The sequence below is a fragment of the Hipposideros armiger genome, unplaced genomic scaffold, assembly GCF_001890085.2.
Source record: "Hipposideros armiger isolate ML-2016 unplaced genomic scaffold, ASM189008v1 scaffold_8, whole genome shotgun sequence".
Classification (NCBI taxonomy): domain Eukaryota; kingdom Metazoa; phylum Chordata; class Mammalia; order Chiroptera; family Hipposideridae; genus Hipposideros; species Hipposideros armiger.
In genome coordinates, this window is record NW_017731358.1 from 2648302 (window position 1) to 2672460 (window position 24159).

Consider the following 24159-nt stretch of genomic DNA (forward strand, 5'->3'; position numbering starts at 1 on the left):
ACGTCCTCCACAACTAGACTGAAGAACAAAAGAACAGCAACTTGTCTGTTCCCCTTCCCCCAATTCCCCAATAAAATCTTAAAAAAAAAAAAAGTGAAGTTTTTAAAAAGAATATTCTTAAATAGTATCAAATTGCATATAGAGGTTTTAAAAAAAGTGAACGCTTAAATTTCCCTTTATCCCTACCTCCTTCTCCCTTAATCCCGACTAGATTTAACTGCTGATAGCAGCAATTATGCCTGATTAATCTTTGTACTTGCCAGCACATAGTACACAGTATGTGCTCAAGAAATGCTTACAAAAATGAATTGAGACTAGGCATCTAAATAAAGTTATAGAAACAAACATCACAGGGGGATATTCATTTTTCAAAGATACCTTAGAAGAAATGGATCTTGGTCAAATTTTAGTAATCACATCAGTGCTGCAGGGAAAAAAAAATCCCAGTATCAAATTAAGATATTTTGAGGAAATGTAGTGCTATCATGTAGACAGGCCAACCCCGGTGGGAATTTGTTCTTAATGTCTACAAATTATTTGTTTTCTTTACAACTTTTTTCTTACGAACACACCGTTTTGTAAACTGCTATTCAATATGGGTGGCCATGCTAGCCATACATGGCACTTAAATTTAACTTAAGAGTTCAGTTTCTTAGTAGCACTCATTATATTTCAAGTGCTCAGTAGTCTCATGTACTAGTTGCCACCATATTGGACAGCACTGTCCTAAATCTTTCTACACAACTGCTCACACATAGTCAGAGGAAGAGGAGTCAAAGATTACATCCAAAATGTTTAAAAACTATATTTACACTGAAGTTTTAATCCTTTCCTTAAATTTTTCAAATATAGGAAAGCAAACAATTCACTCCTGTACCAATTTGGTTAAAAGGCTGACAAGTTAACAGGTACCAGTCTGAATTTAGTAGTAGTATAGTAGCATGAATTTAGTAGCATTTCTCTGAAAACAGGCCTAATGTTATATATCCTAACCATATACATGAGCCCAGTTGTGAGCTAACACCCAAGGATTTTGTTTTCATTCTCTAGAAATACTATCCAATTTTTAAAATGTAACTCCAGTATTACAAAGTCTTTCTTTTTCATGAGAATCCTGCAGTCTTTGACATCTGGGAGGAGAGAAGTCCACCTCAACAAAGGCAAGATTCAGTTTTCAGTTTGTTTTCCCTAATAAAGTATGCTAGAACCCTGTTCCTAAGAGGAGCATTCATATGAAAATCTTAGAGCAAAGGAGAGAAAGGCATAATGGACTCCTACAATAGAATATTCCATCAGTGTGATTACAACAGAAAATCCCTTCCTAATGGTCACTTAAAGGGCCCCCAAAATAATGTCTAGTGATTGTCTAACAAACTTCTTAAAGAAGTTATGTAAATAAAGTGCAGATAAATACCAAAGACAGAAAGTTCCTCAAAATGCTAGTTTATATAATTTAGCATTATATCTCAAAGCTAACTTTTTTTGTAAACACTCAAAAGCAGCAGCAAGCATCATCATAAAAAGCTTTCCCTCCCTACTACATCCACTATCTAGCAATATTTTATCAAGTGATTAACACTGATTCTCTTTATGTGTGATAAAAGCTGAGTGCTTTTTCCTTCTTTCTGGAATACAAACAAGAGAAAAATACTTATCTATATTTTAATTCTAATTTTAATAAAATGAACATGTACTGTTTTTGAAATGAAGAAAAACAGTGCTATCTTCAATTAAAAAGAAACCTGCTCATTTTACAAAAGCTTGTCAAATACCACTTCTTCCTTAACTGTCATAACCTGATATGATCTCTACTCCTTCTCAGAGCTCCTACAGCACTAATACCATTCTCATGCCAGTTATTTAGTGTCTCTCAAATCCAAATTCATCGTTTTTGCCTATTCTGAAAAATGATCTGGGACCTTGAAGTATTTTTCCCTTTGCCAGCTGGCACAATGTTACCAGTAGAGGGCGCAGAAGAGACATTGCAGGTGAAATGTTTTGCTTCCGGGTTCTGGCGTGCTTGCTCACCAGGTTACTCCAGCACCAGGCTCTAAAGGGCAAGGAGGCCAGCAGCATGTCAGATGACTGGGGCCTTCCTGCACTCTCTTCTTGGGAGGTTTTGTAGCAGAGTTAACACCTCCCTGTGAACAGCGTTCCCTGACACCCTCCAGGGCAGTTATCCAGCATGGTGCAACACAGCACCACATCCACTTCTTTCCCACAAGGTAGGGGAAAGAGGGCTCGTCCATGACTGCTCTAACTCAGCAGCTTATCCTTATTTCTGCTATTCCTATGTTCTTTAGAGTTCTATTTACTTTGTACTAGCTAATCCATTACTCCTTTCCCATAATCAATAATTCTTCCCATGTTTAAATTACTGTATGGTTACTCACCTGATTAGACTAAAGTGATACAATCCCATCCATTAATATGCCACATGCTTCCTTGAATTTCAGTGACTTAGATTCTAATTTTACTTCTCTTTCTAAAGATGATAAATTCCTTCTCTGGCTGTCACAGAACACTTTTCAGATGAGGTCTGACAATTAAGTTCGCAAAACTTATTGCAATGATGTTGCTAACCTTTTTTGATATCAGAGGGTTATTCATTATGAATTTGCACCAACTGGACAAACGGTTAACCAAGTTTACTATTTGGAGGTGCTGAAAAGGCTGCGTGAAAAAGTTAAGACAACCTGAACTTTACACCAACAATTCATGGCTCTTGCATCACGGACAATGCACTAGCTCACAAGGCACTGTCTGTGAAGGAGTTTTAGCCAGTAAACAAATAACTGTATTGGAACACCCTCCCTACTCACCTGATCTGGCCAATAACTTCTTTCTTTACCCGAAGATAAAGAAAATATTGAAAGGATGACATTTAGGACAGCAAGAGTAATATGACATCAGCTCTGATGGCCATTCCAAAAAAAGAGTTCCAAAATTGCTTTGAAGGGTGGACTAGGGACTGGCATCGGTGCATAGCTTCCCAAAGGGAGTACGTTGAAGGTGAACATTGTGATATTCAGCAATGAGGTATGTAGCACGTTTTCTAGGATGAGTTCGCGAACTTAATTGTCACACATTCATACTTCTCTATCTATCTGGCACTAACACAAATGATTTTAACAGAGGTACCAACAAATGTTTGAACTTACTCTTCAAATGACTCATACTCTATATACCTTCACTAATTTAAAGCTATTATAAAAAACATTTTTTTTTTTTTAAAGATTTTTATTGGGAAATTGGGGGGATGGGAACAGTGCTGGGGAATTGGGGAAAGGGGAACAGACAAGTTGCTGTCGTTTTGTTCTTCAGTCTAGTTGTGGAGGACGTTGCTTCACTGGCCCAAGTTGGCACCATCATTGCGCTCTTCTCTGGCGAGGCAGATCAGTCGCCGGCTTCTGGACGGCCGCTCACTGCGGCTGCTGGCCGCTCACGCTGGCTGCTGGCTACACACGGTGGTAGCCCATGGCAATCCACTGCCACAGGGACTGCAGCCCACGCCGTCGCCGGCGACTCATGGCAGCCCAGCTCCAGGTTGAGCTGTTGTTCAGCATCTTAGCTGTGGAGGGCAGTGTCACTGGCCCTCATATGTGGGATCTGAACCGGGGCCCTCTGGCATCCCAAGCGAGTTCTTAACCATTGCGCCACTCGGCCGGCCCAAATAACATTTTCTAATAATCCACTTTATTTCAGAATTTTCACCACCAAAAGTATAAATAATTAAGATAATATAAAATATATTCCTCAATGTCTCTAGATTCTAAGACTTCAAAGTCAGCGCTGGCCTGTATGCTTAGACCTTCTAGACCTTGTTAAGACAGGAGACAATGAACTGTTCATGGCTACAGTGTCATATGGGTGATTCTTATTTTTGCATAAATATGAACAATGAGGTAAGAAATTATGCTCAGAAGGATGTTACAGCCAAGTGACAAATTATTTATTTATAAACAAATAAGATAATTATGTTGGAGTTTCAGGGTGACATGGTTGGATATATAAGAGGCTTTATGATAACCCTCTACTACTCTGTGCTTCTGAAAACCGAGCAGAAAAACCCCTTCAACAAGCATAATATCATCAACACTGAGGGTATTTACTACTATGAGGAAAACTGGGAGAGGTTCAGAAGGCTAATTCTGAACCTCAATGGCCCCAAGCCCAATTTGCCTTGTTACTACCTTTGGCTGAAACTGCACCTTCCAGTTTATCTGTATTAAATGTAACTAGCTTGTGTAAAATCTGCACAAAGTAGTACTTCTTTTCATCAAGACTCAAAACCAGCCCTTTGTGGGATTACCCCAAAGCAAATTAGAATTGGCCATAGCTGGAAGTGTAGAAAATACAAGAATCGAGCAATTGCCTTGAGTTCAAACATGGAAAAAGTTGCATTACTTTTCAAATGCCTTTTAGTAATCTACAACAGCAACACTCAAAGAGCATTATCTAAACTGGCTATTCATCACCAGTACTCAATGAAACACAAAAATTGAGAAAGTGTTCAGAAACTTTTAGAGCAAGCTGACAGAATAATTTGCTGTTGAAGCTAACAACAACATATAGGGCTTGTATTTTGTATATCTGGTTTTTCTTTCATTTCCACTTTATGGTATTTTACAAAAGTTATTAGTCCATTACCGTACTGAGAAGCACTAATCTAAAGCACCAAATTCTGAACATACAATGCTTTCCCAAAGGATCTGAATATACATTTCTCCCAAGACATACAAATGACCAATAAGCACATGAAAAGGTTCTCAATATCAATAGCCATCAAGGAAATTCAATGAGATACCATTTCACACCCACTAGGATAGCTATAATCAGAAAGACAGAAAATAAGTGTTAGGATGTGGAGAAATCTGAATCCTCATACACTGTTGGTGGCATTGCAAAATTTTGGTGCAGTAGCTTTGGGAAACAGCCTGGTAGCTCCTCCTCAAAAGGTTAAACATGGAGTTATCATAAGACTCAGCACTTCCATTCCTATGTATATACCCAAAAGAAATTAAAAGAAATTCACACAAAAACATACACAAATGTTCACAGAGCACATTCATAACAGTCAAAAAGTGAAAGCAACCCAAATTTCTACTAACTAATGAATGGACAAATAAAATCTGGTATATACACAATGGAATATTATTTGGCCATAAAAAGGAATGAAGTTCTCATACATGCTACAATGTGGATGAACTCTGAAAACATTGTGATAAGTGAAAGAAACTAGTCACAAAAGACCACGTTATTATATGAATCTACTTACAGAATCCAATTAGACAAATTTATAGACACAGAAAATAGACTGATTAGTGGTTGCCTAGGGTAGGGGGTGCAGTTTGGGGTAAAATGAGTGACACTACTGGGTGCATCATTTCTCTTTGGGGTAATGCAAATATTCCAGAATTAGTGGCGATGGTTGCACAACCTCGGGAATATAGTTTAAAAAAAACCAAAAAACACTTAAAAAAACATTTTTAAGTATGAATTTTATCATACATGAATTCTATTTTATTTTTTAAATTTAAGGGAAAGAAAGAAGCCATGGTAGAGCAGATGTAGATGCAGAGAGCAAGAAGGACTGATTGAAACAGAGGCAGAGTCAAGGATGGAGGGTTTGCCTCTGGTGAAGAAGATATGCTGCAGTCTACTAGAGTAATTCAAAGAGGAGAGATCTAAAAAAAATGATTTGGGGCCGGCCGAATGGCGCATTGCTTAAGAACTGGCTTGGGATGCCAGAGGGCTGCGGTTCGGATCCCACATATGAGGACCAGTGACAGTGCCCTCTACAGCTAAGATGCTGAACAACAGCTCTACCTGGAGCTGGGCTGCCGTGGGTCGCCGGCGACTGCGTGGGCTGCAGTCCCCTGCTGCAGTGGCTGCTATAAGCTACCGTGTGTAGCCAGCAGCCAGTGTGAGCGGCCAGCAGCCGCCATGAGTGGCTGTCCAGAAGCCGGCGACTGATCTGCCTTGCCTGGGAAGAGCGCAGTGATGGTGCCAGCTTGGGCCAGTGAAGCAACATCCTCCACAACTAGACTGAAGAACAAAACAACAGCAACTTGTCTGTTCCCCTTCCCCCGATTCCCAAATAAAATCTTAAAAAAAAAAAAATGATTTGAAGAATGGAAGCACCACTGGAATAATCACATAGCCTTTCAATGGAACTACTCTGAAGGTGACAAAACTATTTATAATTTTTGCTGTGTTCAGGAAAAGAATCACCTGTGTGACTTCACAGCCAGGCCTCCTACATTCTATATTGCTGTTCTTTGTACCTGAAAAAGGTTGAGTTATCACTTAAAAAAAATAAAACAACACCCTACTGTCTGGATTATTTACTCTGCTAGTAAAATTTCTATCTGGTTAACAGAAAAACACGGGAGTAAAAATGTTTGCTTTTTCCATTTTAAATAGATTAATGTTCTTGGAGAAAAACAACTTTTAAAAATCATTTGTTTCTGGTTTTCTCACCTCTATTTTAATACCTCAATTCCCAAAACTCTCCATACCTCCTAAAATAGCTTCCTCAAAACTTCTAAGCCTGTGACTTAATCATTATTTATTACTCTCAAATCCACACTTAGTCCCTCCCAGTTTATTTATTTATTTTTTTTAAGATGTTATTGGGGAATTGGGAGAGGGAGCAGCATTGGGGAATCAGGGAAGGGGAACAGACAAGTTGCTGTCCTTTTGTTCTTCAGTCTAGTTGTGGAGGACACCCGCTTCACTGGCCCTTGTTGGTATTATGATCATTGCGCTCTTCCCAGCTGAGGCAGATCAGTCACCAGTCACTGGATGGCCACTGGCTGCCGGCCACTCACGGCAGCTTAACGCAGCCTACTGCAGCCTACGCCGTCACCGGCAACTCACGCCAGCCCAGCCCCAGGTCAAGCTGTTGTTAGATGTAGAGGGTGCAGCATCAATGGCCAATGTGGGATCCGAACCGGCAGCCCTGCTGCTCAGAGCTGGAGCTCCCAAACCAACTCTTAATCAATGAGCCACTCAGCCAGCCCCTGTCCCAGTCTATTCTTCATATTGCAGAGAGCCACCTTAAAATATATTAAACTTAATCACGTTAGTCTGCTACTTAAATCCTTATATTAAACTTAATCACGTTAGTTTGCTACTTAAATCCTTTAAGTAGGATACCTAAGTCTTAAGATAAAGCCCAAAGTCAGGCCCCTAACTTTTCAGACTCATCTCTTTGTAGTCTTTCCTTCTACAGGCTTTAACTTCTATCCATTCTTTCATTTTCTGTAACAGCATCTCGGGGCTTCATGCATGACCTTCCTAGCAGGGTTTCTGTTCAGTAACCAATGATCCCATTTGCCTGGGACTGAAGGAGTTTTCCTGGGAAACAGAAATTAAGTTGGTCACTCTACTTTCTGTTCTCCACCTCCACCTGTCAAACACCTACTTCAAGTATTGGTCTAAATATCACTTTCTCAGGAAACCTTCTCTGACACCTTACTTCCGTCCCATGCACATTAGTTTATTCCCTTCTGTCTTAACATTCATCACACCGAATTTGCTTTTCAAATGTCTTCCTTCGCTACGTTATAAACTCCACAAGCAGGGATCCAGTGAGTACTTTGTTGGCCATTACGTATATCACTAACACCAAGAATTATGTCTAGTTTGTGTCTATGAAATGAGTATAGTAAGTCCCTGACTTATGAATGAGTTCCGTTCAGGGAGAACGTTTGTAAGTCGGATTCATTTCTAAGTCCGACTTGGGTGCATGATTGGCTGGCTGCATCTGTGAATGTTAGCAACTCGAATGTTTTTAAGTCGGGGACTTACTGTAACTATTTATTGAAGAATAAATCAATCAATTAAAAAGGTTTATCTGTGATGGCATCTGAGTCAAGTAAAGTTTTTTTTTTTTCTTCTTTAAGCTAGGGGAGACCCAGGAAAATCTGAAGATATAGTCACTATTCTGTCTTCTTTAAGGTCTCTATTCTAGAACGCTAAGACAATTATATGCTCAATTTATCCTGCATATATTTAGGATAAGACTGGAAAGACATTCAATAGTCTAAATTCTCATCAGTTAATCACTGTTACAAGTATTCCTCCATTTACAACAGAAAATATTCCTACCCAGAAGATGGGATTCTAGGCAACAGGAACAATAATTGTATGATCCAGCCCATGAGACAGCAAGGAGACAGGAGGGAATATGGTAGCAAGTAGTGGGAAACAAGCCTGTTGAGTGGGACCAGAAAGATGCAGATGCTGGGCAATATGGAGCACCTGGAAGATGGTTTTTTTTAAAAATTATTATTCTCATAATAAAAGTAGTAATGATCATTACAAAAAAAAACCCAAACCAAAACAAAAAGCAAAACCTCAAACCAGAATAAAACCAAAACTAAAAAAATATACATAATTCCACTACTCAGAGAAACCTGTTTTTTTGTATTTTCACACTAGAAGCAGGGAAATAACATGGTTGAAGGATTAAAAAAACCTCTTTGTACATTTTTCCTAATTCAAATATTCACTTAGTGTCTACAATGTGTCAGATGCTGGAGATCAAGGCTACCAAGGTTTGGTCTCCACACCACTGGCGGGGAGGGGAACAGTAATGTGACTCCTCTGCAAGGAGATGATGAGCTAACAGGGATGAGTAGAATGCAATGGAAAAGAGGACCCAGAGCTCCTATATATATTAGAGTAATTAGGCAAAGAAATCAGAACTGCCTTTTAAAGGATGAGAAGTAATTTGCCAGACAAAGGAAAAGGCAAGTCTGTATACAAAGAAGCAATGTGTGTAAAGAAACTTTGTAATCTAAATGTGATCCTTCTTTTTTTCTTCTTCCCTTGTTGGCTTCCACCCAATCACTACACTAAAAAAGTAAAACAATGACCAAGTATGAACCTCAGAAACTGCTTCAAAACTAACGGCCTGTAAGGTAAGGGGAATGGGGACGCAAGGAACAAGACAAAGAAAGATCAAGGATTACTTAAAAAAAAGTAGTAAGAAGAAATGAATTCAACAGTATGAAGTCTAGCTTTACCCAAGTTTGGTCACAAACCCCAAATGGCAATTCAAAATGAAAAAGTGTGGGAAGGGTAATAAATATATTAAAAGTGTTCAACTTCACTAGACATCAAAGAGATGCAAATTGGAACAAGATACCATTTTCCTACTATCAAAGTGATAATCTATCAATCTAAGACCTTTTACTGAAAGATGAAGGTCAACAGCAGACTGATTATTTGGTTACTTAAGTGGTTATCTAAGTTTAACAAAAATCAGAACCAGCTTATGGTAAAAAATGGTTATCAAATCAGACTACCCATGTAGTCTGTCCCAAATTCCCATGAAGAAAATTTGTCAGATCTTCGAAGGATTCCACTAGCTATAAGCTCACTTAATCTTAAATGAGAAAAGACTCATGTCATGACCTAGCCATGCTCTACTTAATAAAAGGGAGTTCAACCATCTGTCTAAAGCAGTGGTTATCAACCTTCCTAATGCCGCGACCCCTTAATACAGTTAGTTACTCATGTTGTGGTGACCCCCAACCATAAAATTATTTTCATTGCTACTCTATAACTGTAATTTTGCTACTGTTATGAATCGTAATGTAAATATCATTTTGTTTTCCGATGGTCTTAGGTGACCCCTGTGAAAGGGTCGTTCAACCCCCAAAGGGGTCGCGACCCACAGGTTGAGAACCGCTGGTCTAAAAGAAGACCTGAAGATACCTTGTCCCTCTCTGCTAGCCAACCTGTTATTTAGAGACCCAGAGTCCACCTCATAGAAACTAGTCACCCTTGCTAAGCCATTCCTTCCCTATGCAGAGGTGAGTTTTGTGGTAGCCAGAGTTCCTAACCTTCTTTGATCTTTCTACATACAGTTAGGAGACCACCAAGCAAGCTCCAGAAAAGCAAGGAAATGTCTGTCTACATGCCTGTGTATATGTAAGGTTCAGGTGGAGCTGTATATGAGCCGAAAAACATGGACTAGAACATGGCTTCCTGGGAGGTATAGTTATACAAAGTGTTGTGTTGTGGGTACAAGGCTAGAAATAGGACATGCCAATTAAGCAGCACATGCTAGAAAACAGGCTAAGGTAAGATCCTACCATCCTAGCCCAGAACCATCACCTTAGATGAATGTCTATTAGTCACTGGAACACAGGCTAGGACCTTTGTACTTATCCTTCAGCAATTACACCTAAGTAGGGGTTTCACTCAGAAGCCCAGTCAACCAGAGGCGAGGACAACTCACAAAAATTTCTGAGAGATGCACATCAGGTAATATATAACAGTTATCATTCAAGGATGAATAAGCAGAAAAAAACCCAACGCTAATCCCCCAAAAATTTTGCAGCACAAGGAAGAGTGAAAATCACCCTTCACACAGCAGTAGAGCCTGACTTACAAGGTGCATTACTTCAGGACACAGAACTACCCTCCAAACACTGTTTGGCAAACTCTATGAAATGGCATATAAGGAGAGAAAAGATCAAGATGAAATAAGAGTAATTTAAAAAGAAAAAGGAGCAGGTAAGTTTTTAAAGGATGCAAAGAAACTGAAATTTCAATAGCAGAAATAAAGCCTAACTGGAGGTAAGAAAGGAAAATCAAATGAGCAATATGGACAAACATTTGAGAAGCTCAAACAAAGGACAGAAAGGATAAGGCAGTCTAATTATTAGAAGTGTTTTCAAGGAAGGAAACAGAACTAAAGCAAAATAACCACATTTCTGGAAATGAAAAAAAGAACCAAGTCTGATGATTGTAAGGAGCTAATAATGCATTAGGCAACATCGATGAACATGTACAAAACATGGTCTGTCAAAATATTTCAATAAAAAGAAAAAAGAAACTTCTTATCACCATCAGGCACAGAAAGCTCTAACACAAAATGATTAATGCAAGATGACACAGAATGATATCTACAGAATTTGAAGGGCATTTGTGACCTAATAGGTATTAAATATGTCTTCCAGTTACTCCTACTGAAAACATTAGTTGAAAACACATCGTGTCTGACCTACAAGATGAATTACTAACTTAAAAGTTAAGATTCGGAAAAATGGGTTCTCCAGTGTTCAGTTGTCGCAGTTGGTGGGCAGTAACTGAATCAAGATGCTGCGGAATCGGCTGGCTCTTCATCAGATTGCCCAGAAGATCAAGAGCACTGTTTCACGCAGGCAGTTTGAAAATCAAGTTCCAGAGAAACAAAAGCGTTTTCAGGAGCATAATGGAATTCCAGTGCATCTAAAGGATGGGGTAGCTGATGCCCTCCTGTGATTCTTACAGTTGGTGGAACAGCATATGCCATGTATCAGCTGGCTATGGCTTCACTTCCCAAGAAGCAGGACTGACTTCAGTTTACCCTCCCAGCAATCAGCTGGTTCAATTTCATTCAGTTCTTTACAGACCAGTAGGCTGATAAATAACTGAGTTTTTCTTTGGGGATCAATATTTACTGACTTGTACCAATTGCCACCAATAAAGCAGTCTTTACCATGGGGGGGGGGGGGAGATGGAGAAAATGTCAATGAGCATTAAATCCATCTCAATCAAGTTTAAATAATTTGTGCTAACACTGAATATAGTTACAAAGATAAGTCTTGAAAGGAGATAGCTAAAAACATAACACATAGAAAAACTATATTAACAATGCTGAGGTCTCAAATAGTTAAAAACTTTTGTACAAAAAAAAAAAAAATACTAGCAATATTCGAGGTCCCAAGCTTACCATGAGAGGGGGAAGGGGATAAAGCAAGGCTGGGTTTAAGATAAAAAACTAGTTCTAAATACAGGGGAAGTCAAAGTATAATTTCCTTTTTCAGGCAGATAAATCCCAAAATTTTACTTTGAAAATTTAGATTTACACTTGAATTCATTTAAACTATACATTAAAGGGCTTTGAAAACAGGATGTATACATTCCAAATATCTGAGATAAAAGTAAACCAAATACTATTTACGAAACAAAAAACTGAAAACATTGATAGACAACTGGATAAAGAAAATGTGGTATATACATACAATGGAATATTTATTATTCAACCTTAAAAAGGAATGAAATAGTAATATATGCTACAACATGGAAGAACCTTGAAAACATGCTACATGAAATAAGTGAGACACAAAAGGCAAATACTGTATGATTCCACTTACATGGATCATCTAGAATAGGTAAAATCATAAGAGACAGAAAGTAGGTAAGAGATAGGCTATAAGGGTTGGTGTAGGGAAGAACGGGGAGGTGGTGCTAAATGAATATAGAGGTTTATTTGGGGAAGATGAAAAAGTCCTGGAGATGGGTGGTAGTGATGGTTGTACAACATGTAACTGTACAACATGTAAAGGCAAAATGTTATGGAGACAGTAAAAGCATCAGAGGTTGCCAGGAGTTTGAGTGAGGGTGGAGAGATGAATAGATAAAGCAGTGGGGATTTTTAGAGTTGGAAAACTATTCTGTATGTTACTGTAATGGTAGATACATGTCATTATACATTTGTCCACACCCATAGAATATAAAACACCAAGAGTGAACCCTAATGGAAACTATGGACTTTGGATGATAATGACGTGTCAATGTTGGTTCATTAATTATAACAAATGTGCCACACAAAGCAGAATGTTGATGATAGGAGAAGCTGGGGAGCTGGGAGGGGGAAGCTCAGGGTATACAGAACTCTACTTTCTGCTCAACTTTGCTGTGAACCTAAAATTGCTGGATAAAATAAAGTCTATTAATTAAAAAAATTTTAATCACTAGAAATAAAAGAAACTGACACTTTTTTACTCAACCAACACATACTTACTGTATATCTACTTTGTTTTAAGCTCTGACTAGAATAGCAAAGAAATAAAGAAACAAGTAAATGAAAAAAATAACTTCAGATAGAAGTTACTTCCTGTAAAGAAAAACCTACAGAAGGGCAAGAAGTTAGATACTGAGTGGGGCACTAGGTGGTTCCTATTTTAGACGGCTGATCAGAGGCCTCTTCAAAATAGTTCCATATGAAGGGAAGATAGTATTCAGGCAGTAGAAAAACAAAAATGTAAATTCCTGATGTGAGAACAAGCTTCAGAGAAACAATGCTACCACTCAATCTTTGACAGATTAAGATTAAAAAATTAATAAGGACTAAATTGTATATGATTAATAAAGAATAATAAATCAAACAAGATAATCTGGATAAAGTTTAACAGATATATTTAACACTGTATCCTGCAAACAGAAAATATTTTTAAGTTTCCAAAGAACATTTACCAAATTGGGTTATGCTTTAAGTCACAAAGAAACCCTCAATAGATTTAAAGGTATTTTAAAAGACCACAGTCACTGACAACAAGAAAATAGTGAACAGAACTGTCCTAAATACCTCCTGGGTCAACGAGGAAACCCAGAACTACCAACTATTTATTTGTGATGTAATGACTATAAGAATATCATTCATATGAATTATAGAGTGCAGCCAGAGGTAAATTAAGAGCACTAAATGGTTTCATTATTTTTTAAAAAAAGGAACTAAGAATTTATAGCATTAGAAAAAGTATAACAAAAAAATTGAAGAAAGGCAGGAAGAGCAAAATAAAGAGAACAGTAAAAATCAGAAAATCAGAAAACCAATAGACTAAACCTCAAAGCTGGTGATAAAAAAACCACGAAGTAGACAAACTTTTGGCAAATTAAGAAAAATGACAAGGGCCGGCAGAGTGGCACATAGGTTAAGAGCTGGCTTGGAACGCCAGAGGGCCCCGGTTCGGATCCCACATGAGGGCCAGTGACACCGCCCTCTACAGCTAAGATGCTGAACAACAGCTCAACCTGGAGCTGGGCTGCAGGGAGTCGCCGGGGACTACCATGGCAGGTGGGTTGCCATGGGCTACCGTGTGTAGCTAGCAGCCAGCGTGAGCAGCCAGCAGCCGCAGTGAGCAGCCGTCCAGAAGTCGGCAACTGATCTGCCTCACCCGGGAACAGTGCAATGATAGTGCCAACTTGGGCCAGTGAAGCAACGTCCTCCACAACTAGACTGAAGAACAAAAGGATAGCAACTTGTCTGTTCCCCTTCCCCCAATAAAAAAAGAAAAATAACAAAATCACTAATAAAAGATGGAAATGAATACTAGATTTTAATTTATAAGAAAAGATTACATACGTCTATAAATGTGAAAATCTTAATATATAATTTGCATAAATACAAATTATCAAAACTGACTCATGATTAAATAAAGATTCCTCAATAGACTACAGAGGTTACTAGATGGCCTGTATACTCTTATTAAACTAAATTTCTATGGGATTCTCTATTCTGTCAATAAATTTTGTACACTTGACTAACATGAGTAGGGTTTTGGTTCCTCATAATATATGCCTTAGGGTACTTTTGGTTATTAGCGAATTTATTATTATATACCCTTGTCAGTAATTAAAAGATAAAAAAAACTTATCATCTCCTAAATAAGTATTACAAAAACATCTGATAAAATTCAGAAACCATTCCCATTTTTTGTAAAGTAGGAACAGAATAAAATTATAAAGAATCTCTCTTAAAACCAACAGCTGCCATCATCTTTAACTGCAAAACTACAAGAGACATTCCAAGACAATTATCACCTCTCTTATTTAACTATGTCTTGAAGATTCTGCCCAATGTGATAAAGAACTAAACCAGAAATAAATGTTTTGACTATTGGAAAGGAGGCAAAAGTTACTATTATTTTCAGAGATGATGAACCTGGAAAACATAAGTAAATACAATTTTATCAAAGTTCAGGAAGATAATAAAAATAACAGTGAACACAAATCTAGTTCCTTCTGTGTACTTATCAGAAATAAATCAAATTAACAAAAACAAAATTAGTTATGACAAACAAGAAATGCAAACTAAACTGTATTTTTTATTTGCCTAGTAATAAGCAAATTTTATTAACTTCTTTAAGAATGATGATTATTTTAACAAGGATAGCAATAAAATAAGACTCATACTGGTAGTGATGGTACACATCAAACCTTTCTGAAGGGTAATTTAAGACTTTGAAATGCTATACCTTTTGATTCAGTAATTCCACTTACTGGAAAATATTCTAAAGTAATAATCAGTAATAGAAAGATATTCACCATAGCATTATTTATATAAAATATTGGAAATAAGTTACTTTCAGCAATAGGAAAATAATGAAACTAAGGCCCAGCTCTAGAATGGCATGCTAGGCAAACATTAATCATTTAAAAAAACATTTAAGGCAAACAAAGGAAAACTTTCAATATTTCACATTAAGATAAAAAGCAAGATAGCAAATTACATAGAATGTGATTCCAATTTTATAAAAGTAAACTATGTACACACAAATACATATTAAAAAGAAAAATACAAATACAGGGAACATACCAAAATATCAACAATGGTTATCCATGGGTAATGGAATAAAAAGTATTTTTTTTTAAAGAAAACTTTATTCAAATACTTAATCAGGAAGGTGAAAAAACATTTAGAAAAATTTTACAACACAGATACTTTATCAAACATCTGGCTATATTTCTACTATTTTTTTTTTAATTGGGGAATTGGGGGAGGGGAGCAGTGTTAGGGAATTGGGAAGGGGGACCAGCCAAGTTGTTGTTCTTCTCTCTTAGTTGTGGAAGGCACCAGTCACCATCTGGCTGCCCAACGGCAGCTCGTGGCCTCTAAGCTAAAGGTGCTGTGCTACAATCTTAGTTGCGGGTGGGCATAGCCACCCTCCCACACGTGAGTCGAATCAGCAGCCTTGTTGTTAAGAGCATGCGCTCTATCCACTGGGCCATCCGGGTGGCAGCTCAGCTCAAGGTGCTGAATTCAGTCTTAGTTGCGGGCGGGTATAGCCCACCGCTGAACAGGCAGTGTTGTTCTTAGGAACATATGCTCTCACCAGCTGAGCCATCCTGCCACCTGTTGGCAGCTCAGTGGCAGTTCAGCTTGGGCGCAGCGTTACTGGCCCATGTGGGAATTGAACAGGCAGCCCTGTTGCTCAGAGCTCATGCTCTGAAGCTAACTCTTAACCAACTAAGCCACTCAGCTGGCCCTATTTCTCCTATTATAGCTGCCAATGCAACTTTCTATTCTTTAATAATTTGCTCTTTAAAGCACCTGAAATTTTGTCTAAATACTTTATTCCATCTCTTGTTGCTCATGTGTTTATTATATAACAATTCTGCTTCATTCACAAGCCTATAAATTACTAAGTAATCTTAAAATTATAAATAGAAATTAACTGTTTAAAGATAAAATCTTAAAATATTTTGTTCGAATGAAATACAAAATAAACCCTATCTTTCCAGAATCTATTAAACATTTACATGAAAAAAATATTACCAATGTAATAGCTTGATCAGAAAGATATAAGGAAAAACTCAGTAATGTGGGTTAAAAGTGACTTGTATACATGTGGATCACTTTTAATCAACACTAACTACTGAGGTCTTTTTGCACCGCCTCCCTCTCTGATGAGTTTCAACTGGCAAAAATTGAAAAATAACTCATTTCCAGATGAATGTGTTTTCAGCACATTGCAAATAAAGGCTATGAATTAACATGTTAAGAAAATATACCCAGGGTGCCAAAAAAAATGTATACATATTTTAAGAGATGTTATCTTAAAATGTGTATACTTTTCACACCCTCTGTATAAGAACAGTAAGAATATCTAAATTATAATGGAGCTCAGGAAAGACTCCCAAAGAAAGCTACATTCAAAGGCTGAGATTTGAAGGATGAGGATGAATTAAGTAGATAACAAGAGATGGGCTCAAAGAAGGGTATTCTTTTCCTTTTCAGATGTGATGCTTACAATGAAACATTACAGTATTATTCTCTGAATCCCTATAATGTAACTACTTGTCACACCAACCTCAAACTCCTAAAAACATTTTTATAGCAGTATTTTAATTCAGTAGCCAAATTATTTTATATTTTTAAAACTTTCTTACTTCCTCTTACCACAAACAAAAAAAGTCCAGAAGGATTACGATTAAAATACAATTGTTAAAAGTACAAGATATGGTGGATAGGTGAGAAAGATGAAGGGATTAGGAAGTACAAATTGCAAGTTACAAAATAGTCATGGTGATGTGAAATACAGTATGGGAAATAGTCAATAAGGTTGTAAGGCAGCGGTTCTCAACCTGTGGGTTGCGACCCCTTTGGGGATCGAACGACCCTTTCACAGGGGTCACCTAAGACCATTGGAAAACAAAAAGACATTTACATTACGATTCATAACAGTAGCAAAATTAGTTATAGAGTAGCAACGAAAATAATTTTATGGTTGAGAGTCACCACAACATGAGGAACTGTATTAAGGGGTCGCAGCATTAGGAAGGTTGAGAACCGCTGTTATAGGATGTCACATGGGTACTAGACTTATTAGTGAGATCACTTCATAGATTATACAAATGTCTAACTTCTGCGCTGTACACCTGAAACTAATATTGAATGTCAACTATAATTTACACATATATGTATGTATATGTGTCATGGGATGTAAAGTACAGCATAGGGAATATAGTCAAAGGAATTGTAATAGCTATGCATGGTGTCAGATGGATAGTAGGTTTGTCGGGTTATCACTTTGTGAGGTTATATTTAATCATTGTTGTTTTATACACCTGAAACTAACTTTAAAAAGTAATAATATAGGGCCGGCCCAGTGACGCGTTGGTTAAGAGCTGGCTTGGGACGCCAGAGGGCCCCGGTTCGGATCCCACAGATGAGGGCCAGTGACACTGCCCTCTACAGCTAAGATGTTGAACAACAGCTCAACCTGGAGCTGGGCTGCCGTTGAGTCGCCGGCGATGGCGTAGGCTGCAGCCCCTGCTGCAGTGGGTTGCCATGGGCTACCGTGTGTAGCCAGCAGCCAGCGTGAGCGGCCATCCAGAAGCCGGCGACTGATCTGCCTTGCCCGGGAAGAGCACAATGATGGTGCCAACTTGGGCCAGTGAAGCAATGTCCTCCACAACTAGACTGAAGAACAAAACGACAGCAACTTGTCTGTTCCCCTTACCTCAATTCCCCAGCACTGTTCCCATCCCCCCAATAAAAATCTTTTAAAAAAAAAGACTTCAGTTTAAGTTGTTCAAAATTGAAAATAACATAAATGACCATGAAAGTGCAACCATATAATGGAATACCTCATGTCTGCTGAGTAGATGATATACAACTATATGTACTGATATGGAAAAGAATATATAATGACCAATTTTTTATTTAAAAAAATTAAGGTAAAAACTATACACGGTACTTATTTCTAATTGCATAAATAAATAAAAAAGTGGGTGCCTGTAAGGAATGGGACTTGAAAGAGTAATTAATCTTCACTTTTTACTCTAAATAATTGACTTGCTTGAACCTTTTATTATAAGCATGTTTCTCTTGCAATGTAATTTTTTTTTTTTAAGATTTTATTGGGGGAATTTGGGGAGGGGAACAGCGTTGGGGAATCGGGGAAGGGGAACAGACAAGTTGCTGTCCTTTTGTTCTTCAGTCTAGTTGTCGAAGACGTTGCTTCACTGGCCCATATTGGTATTATCACTGCACTTTTCCCAGCTGAGGCAGATCAGTTGCCCGCCAATGGACGGCCACTCACAGTGGCTCTTGGCAGCTCACGTCAGCTGCCGGCCACTCATGGTAGCTTATGGCAGCCCACTGCAGCCCCACTGCAGCCTACACCACCACCTCACAGCAGCCCAGCTCCAGGTTGAGCTGTTGTTCACTATCTTAGCTGCAGAAGGCACAGCATTACTGGCCCTCATGTGGGATCCAAACTGGGGCCCTACTGCTCAGAGCTGGTGTCCCAAGCCAACTCTTAACCAATGCTCCACTCGGCCGGCCCTTTTGCAATTTAATTTTAAAAACACTATTCTAGTCTGTTATGATGGTTATCCTTCAAGGCTGAAACTAAAGTGAATTTTGTCCTGTTCCTTAATAATTTTCAGCACTTTCCAAATACTCTGAGAAATATACATACTTTTTAAATCTGAGAAACCTGTATTCAAAAGAAGCTGTATTTTATTTCAGTGGTGAAACTTTTTTTTTCCCTGAAAAATAATTTTTAACTTAATAGTTATGGTATCAGAAACTTGGTCCTGAGATTCTAACCTCTTTCAGAAGTCTTAAATCTAAGTTTGGGAGGAGAACATTTGCTGTAGAAGTAATTAAATGTAAAACTTATTTTAGAATGGAATGTTAACTAACATTTATTAAGCACTTAAGCACTGCATTTGCTGAGTACTTTACCTGCATTATCTCATTTGCCCCATATAACCCTATGAAATGTGTATTATATTATTCCCATTTTACAGATGAAAAAAAAACAAGTCTTGAAAAGAATGTGTATCTTGCCCAGGATCAAGCACAAGAGCCAGAATTCCAACCCAGGTCTCCCACTCCTGGCCACCTGGGACACTTAGGATAAGCACTACCTTACCTCAGAGATGGTAAGCTACAATGCAAATCCTCTGTGAGTGTCCACATTGACTACTCTTAATCAGGTTAGTGATCCTGAAATGAAGATGTAGTGAAACTCAATTCTGATCACAGAAGAAAACAATCAGTATTTCTTCACGGCAATAGGAGCTATTTTTTTCCTTCTTTCTGCCTCTACAAGGTACAAAGATAGGAGGCACAACTGAGATCTGTAACTTAACACCTTCCCTCTTGATAAGTCTGAAATTAGTTAGCCCTCCAACTAACTGAAAGAGCTTTTGAAAACAAATCGATCAGAAAGCCTTAAACAAGGCCCAGTTTCAAGTTTTCATCAGAAGTATAAAATATAGAAAGCCAAAAGAAACATTGTATTTGAATATTAGAATAATCAATATTGACATTAAACATAGGAAGGATTTAACAGTACCTACTTATTTTATCATTAGCTATTTGAACAAGTTCTCTCTTTTTAAAAAAGTATAATTGGAAGTTTATCCTTAGCTACATGAACAAGTTCTAAGTTTTCTCTTTAAAAAGTATAATTGAAAAGAAATATACACCACTGTTAACCATGTCTTGGAAACGGGCCTATCGTTAACATCAGAGAAACATAGGAACCCTATTCACTCGTTTAGTAGATATACTCCAACTACAAACTTACTGTAGCTTTATGAATTTGAGTTCACAAGGTTAGTATTCAATGTCACAAAGTCCAGAACAACTCTTTCTTTCAATAATTGGTAACCAGGAATCAAGGCCCTAAGGGAAACAGAATATCCAGGAGCTCTTGCTTAGTAAAAGTTATCTACTTATAGAAAAAACTGGCAGAGAAGCTAACATCACAGACAAGTTTCACTCTAACATTTCTATATCACCTTAACCCCTTAGGCCAATGAGACCTCCCATGAAGTTAAGGACAACCGACACTACCAAATGTTGACAGTATTGAAGTTCACTACTAAGCAATTTAGGTAACAACGTACTAGTTAGTGAAAACAAAAAACTCAATGAATTTAGGTTAAACTCTTCCACCAAAACCTGAAAGTGAGTTTAGGACCTACATATATATTATTACAGGTCAAAAACATTTTGAGGTTCACTTTTCACACTGTAAATCAGTGTTCCTGGCTAACTAATAGCTAGAAAGATTTAAAAGCCAAGGATGAAAGAACTGCCTTAAATCCATATCCTTAACAGAACATAAAGTTTTTCATTTATACATATTTTTTCACATATATAAAGTATATAGAAGTGACTATGAGTGAGTTTTACAAAGGCCACAGAGCTTCTGGCAAAGCTGACAAGTTCTAACCTGCTTTAAAAATTACTATTCACCGCCTTCATCTCAATCTTATACTTCATTTAACGTTATTTTGGATAACCCTACAAAAACAAAACCCCCAGAGCAAATTCTTGTACATTTCAATATCCTGCCTACTTATAAGAGCGGAAGAGTCAAACAGAGCAGGGGAAAAAACGTGACGTGCACAACCTTGATCCAAAACACAGCTCGTCGTAGTCTAATTTTAGGCCTAACCATTTTGATTGTCTTTTTACAGAGGTTAAAAAAGAAATATATAAATCACTTGTGAAGTGGAACTGAGATAATTTTATCAATGGGAGTTGACAATATCAAGGAAACAAATCACGCTCACACTGCCCAGAGTAATCCCATTAAAATTAAGATACAAGAATGGGCACAACCCCACACCAACTGACAATGGCAATACTTTTCACACTTCAGTTACTGAATGACTTTATCTTTAAAGAATTAGCCAAAACGTTGAGTCCAAAGAGGAATCTGTGGGAGGGTTTTGTATGTGTGTGCTTTTTAAAGAAAGCCAGACACGGTTAAAAGCCAATTTTCACCTAAATTACCTAAAGAAGCAAATATTCACCTCCTGGCTGAAGATCAAACAAGAGTCACGAGAAGATCTGAAAGATCTTTTCTTAAGTGGAGGCCCTCAAACCCCAGGAAAACTATACGTTTTTACTAATGCAGAATATGGAAAAAATTACAGATTGTAGTTTAGAAGGAGTAAAGAGACAACATGCCTGGGCAGTGAAATTGGGATGAACAGAGGGGTGGCAAGGAGGGGCTGGGACTCAGTAAGTGAGGAAAAATTGGGAAATAAAACTTAAGACGTCTGGCCGAAAACTTAAGTAAACGGAGAAAAGAAAAGGAGGAGGTTGAAACGCAAGGGAAGGCAGACAGAGAGGGCAGAATCCGTGGCACGACACGGTTTAGGGAAGGGCTGGGTCCAGGAAGAGTTAGACCTCACCTGCCCAGCAAGCTTTTCATTTCGGGCTAAAACCGGAGAAAACAGCCCTAGGGAGCAGACAATGAGCCACCGCCCCAGAAGCCGCGGCTGCAGGCACGCAGGTGGCGGCTGCCCCGGCCCTGGGGCAGGTCGGCTACGCCGGGCCGCTCGAGCCTGCCAGGCCGCCGAGAAGGAAGAAGGAAGGAGAGAGATGGCCCGCGTCCCGGCCTGTCTGCACACTTACCCCAGGCGAGGAAAGGTCCCCGCCCCAGCGAGGCGCCTCCGTCCAAGCTCCCGGGGGGCTTCGGAGTCGCCCGAGGCAGGCGCGCGGCGCGGGGCGGGAAGGAGACGGAAGGGGAAGCGGAACGAGAAAAGGAGCCGCGCTGTAGCGCAGCGGCTGCTACCGCTAGGCCGAGCGGCAGCCGAGCCCCGCGGGCGCCGGGAGGGGAGGGCAGGGAGCCTTCGGCAATGGCGACGGCCCGGACCGGAGGGGAAGCGGAACAACCGCCGCCGCTGCTGCGCGTGGCCACAACCCTGGGGGAGGGCGACGGCGGGGAGCAATAAGGGGAGGGGCCAGGACACCACCCCTCCCGGCCCGAAGCCTGGAGCTTCACGGGGCGGAGACGGGCACCGCTTCCCAATGGGCGGGACCGCGCGTGGGGTCTGCTGGGAATTGTAGTTTGGAGATGTGTACTGCCTCCCTTTCCCTCCCCCTTTGCCTGCCTCTCTGTTGGTATTCATACAGTATTGAGAGAGCCAGCCAGTCCTTCATTCGATTCAGCATTGTCTCCAGTCAGGTCTGTGCTAACCAAAGATGCTGACAGATGATTGCTGTTACATGAATCTGCTCTAGGGCATTTGTTTCTGGGAATTCATCCATTATCCATTTTGCTTTTCACCTACAAACTCTATATTTTGCTGCTAAATTAAGCCCCACTTCCTTACAAATTAAGGCGTCCACGTTTTATCCTCGAAGGAGTTATCAATGTATTCATTAATTCTATAAATATTTGAGTGTACCAGATACTGTTAAGGCATCAGGGATACAAGGGTGAACACAAGTCACTTTGCCTTCGTGGAGCTTACAAATATGAAAACACAATAATTAAAGTAATGATGTCTGGTATGAGGAAAAAACTGGGGAGGTTACTTTGGATGGGGTGACCAGAGAAGGCATCTTTAAGGTGGTGTCATTTAAGCCAAGAACAGAGAGAACTATGAGAAGCACCCAGGAAAAAGCATTACAACCAGAAGGAGGAAGAAAAGGGCTTGCCTTAAGGTCAGTTAAGAAGGCCTTGTAGCTGGAGCTTAGGGCAAGGATGAAAACATTACAGTAAAAAAGATTCAGGTCAGGAAGGATCTTGAAGGTCATGGTAAAGAGTTTTAAGCAGGGAAGTGATGTTATCTGGTTTACACTTTAAGATCACTAGATTGCTATGTGGAAAATGGAATATAGAGACGCAAGAATAGAAGGGAAATGAACTATGGAGGCAGTAATCATGACTGATACTAGGGAGACAGCAATGGAAGTGGAGAAAGGTAGCCAGATTGTGCTTATGTAAGATGCAGAGCAAAAAACTTAAATGATATGGAAAATACAAGAGAAAGGAATTAAGAAGAAATATGGCACACTATTAGATAACCTGGAAAAGTCCCATCATTAAACACACAAATTCTGGATAAAATAGAACATCCTTTCAAAGGCATAACTAAGTTTCCAAGAAAGAAAAATAGATCTCTGATGTGTTCCAAACTCCACACTCAACCCAAAGAGGAAGTAAGAAACCAGTGTGATAAGCAAGGCAATGAAGCCATAGTAGTGTTGAGGGTTATCTACTTATCTCAGAAATCTCTCTGATTTTACTGGCTGCTCAGGAGACAGGGGACCAAAGACAAGGCCTTGGCGCGTACATGGAGTTAGGACTCTGATCCTGCAAAAGGCTGGGAAACTTAAAGGGCTACATCCTCCAAGAACAGACTGGAAAAAAAAAGTTCCCTATACCAACCCAGGGAGACAAGCAAACCTTTCTATGTTTTAGCCTGGATTTGACATGGAGGGGGAAAAATCCCCTTTAGAATTCATAACCACAAACTTTCCTTCACATGAGTTTGAAAGTTCAAATTTATAGTTCCTACACTACCCAGGAAACCTCAAGTCAAGAAAGTGGCCCCAAACCAGTAGTATTTGGAGGCCTGGAAAAACAAATACAAATCCTCACTGCACAGGTTTACTCTCAATCCAGGTCTGAAAGGATTTCCACAGATAAACAGGATATCAAAAGCTAAACATGAGCCCCCAAAATATAATTACAATACACCTGAGTTAATAAGCTATGATGAGTGATTCAATAGAAACCACACACAGAATAATGAAGCCCACGAGTTTTGGATATTGGAATTATTGGTTACAGAATATAAAAAGTTTATTAAAATGATTAAACAAAATGT

General features: G+C 39.0%; 1 protein-coding gene across 2 annotated transcripts in view; it reads right to left on the minus strand.

Moving 5' to 3' along the window:
- The window catches only part of PAK2 (p21 (RAC1) activated kinase 2), an 88321-nt gene extending 66103 nt beyond the window's left edge, over nucleotides 1-22218 (minus strand). The window contains exon 1 of one of the 2 annotated variants that reach the window (XM_019651719.1): nucleotides 21956-22218. The gene's annotated coding sequence lies outside the window, so the exon portion shown is untranslated. Of the gene's footprint in view, nucleotides 1-21732; nucleotides 21841-21955 lie in introns of those variants that run through there. The other variant, XM_019651727.1, reaches the window with a different exon arrangement.
- Between the last annotated feature and the right edge of the window lie 1941 nt (nucleotides 22219-24159).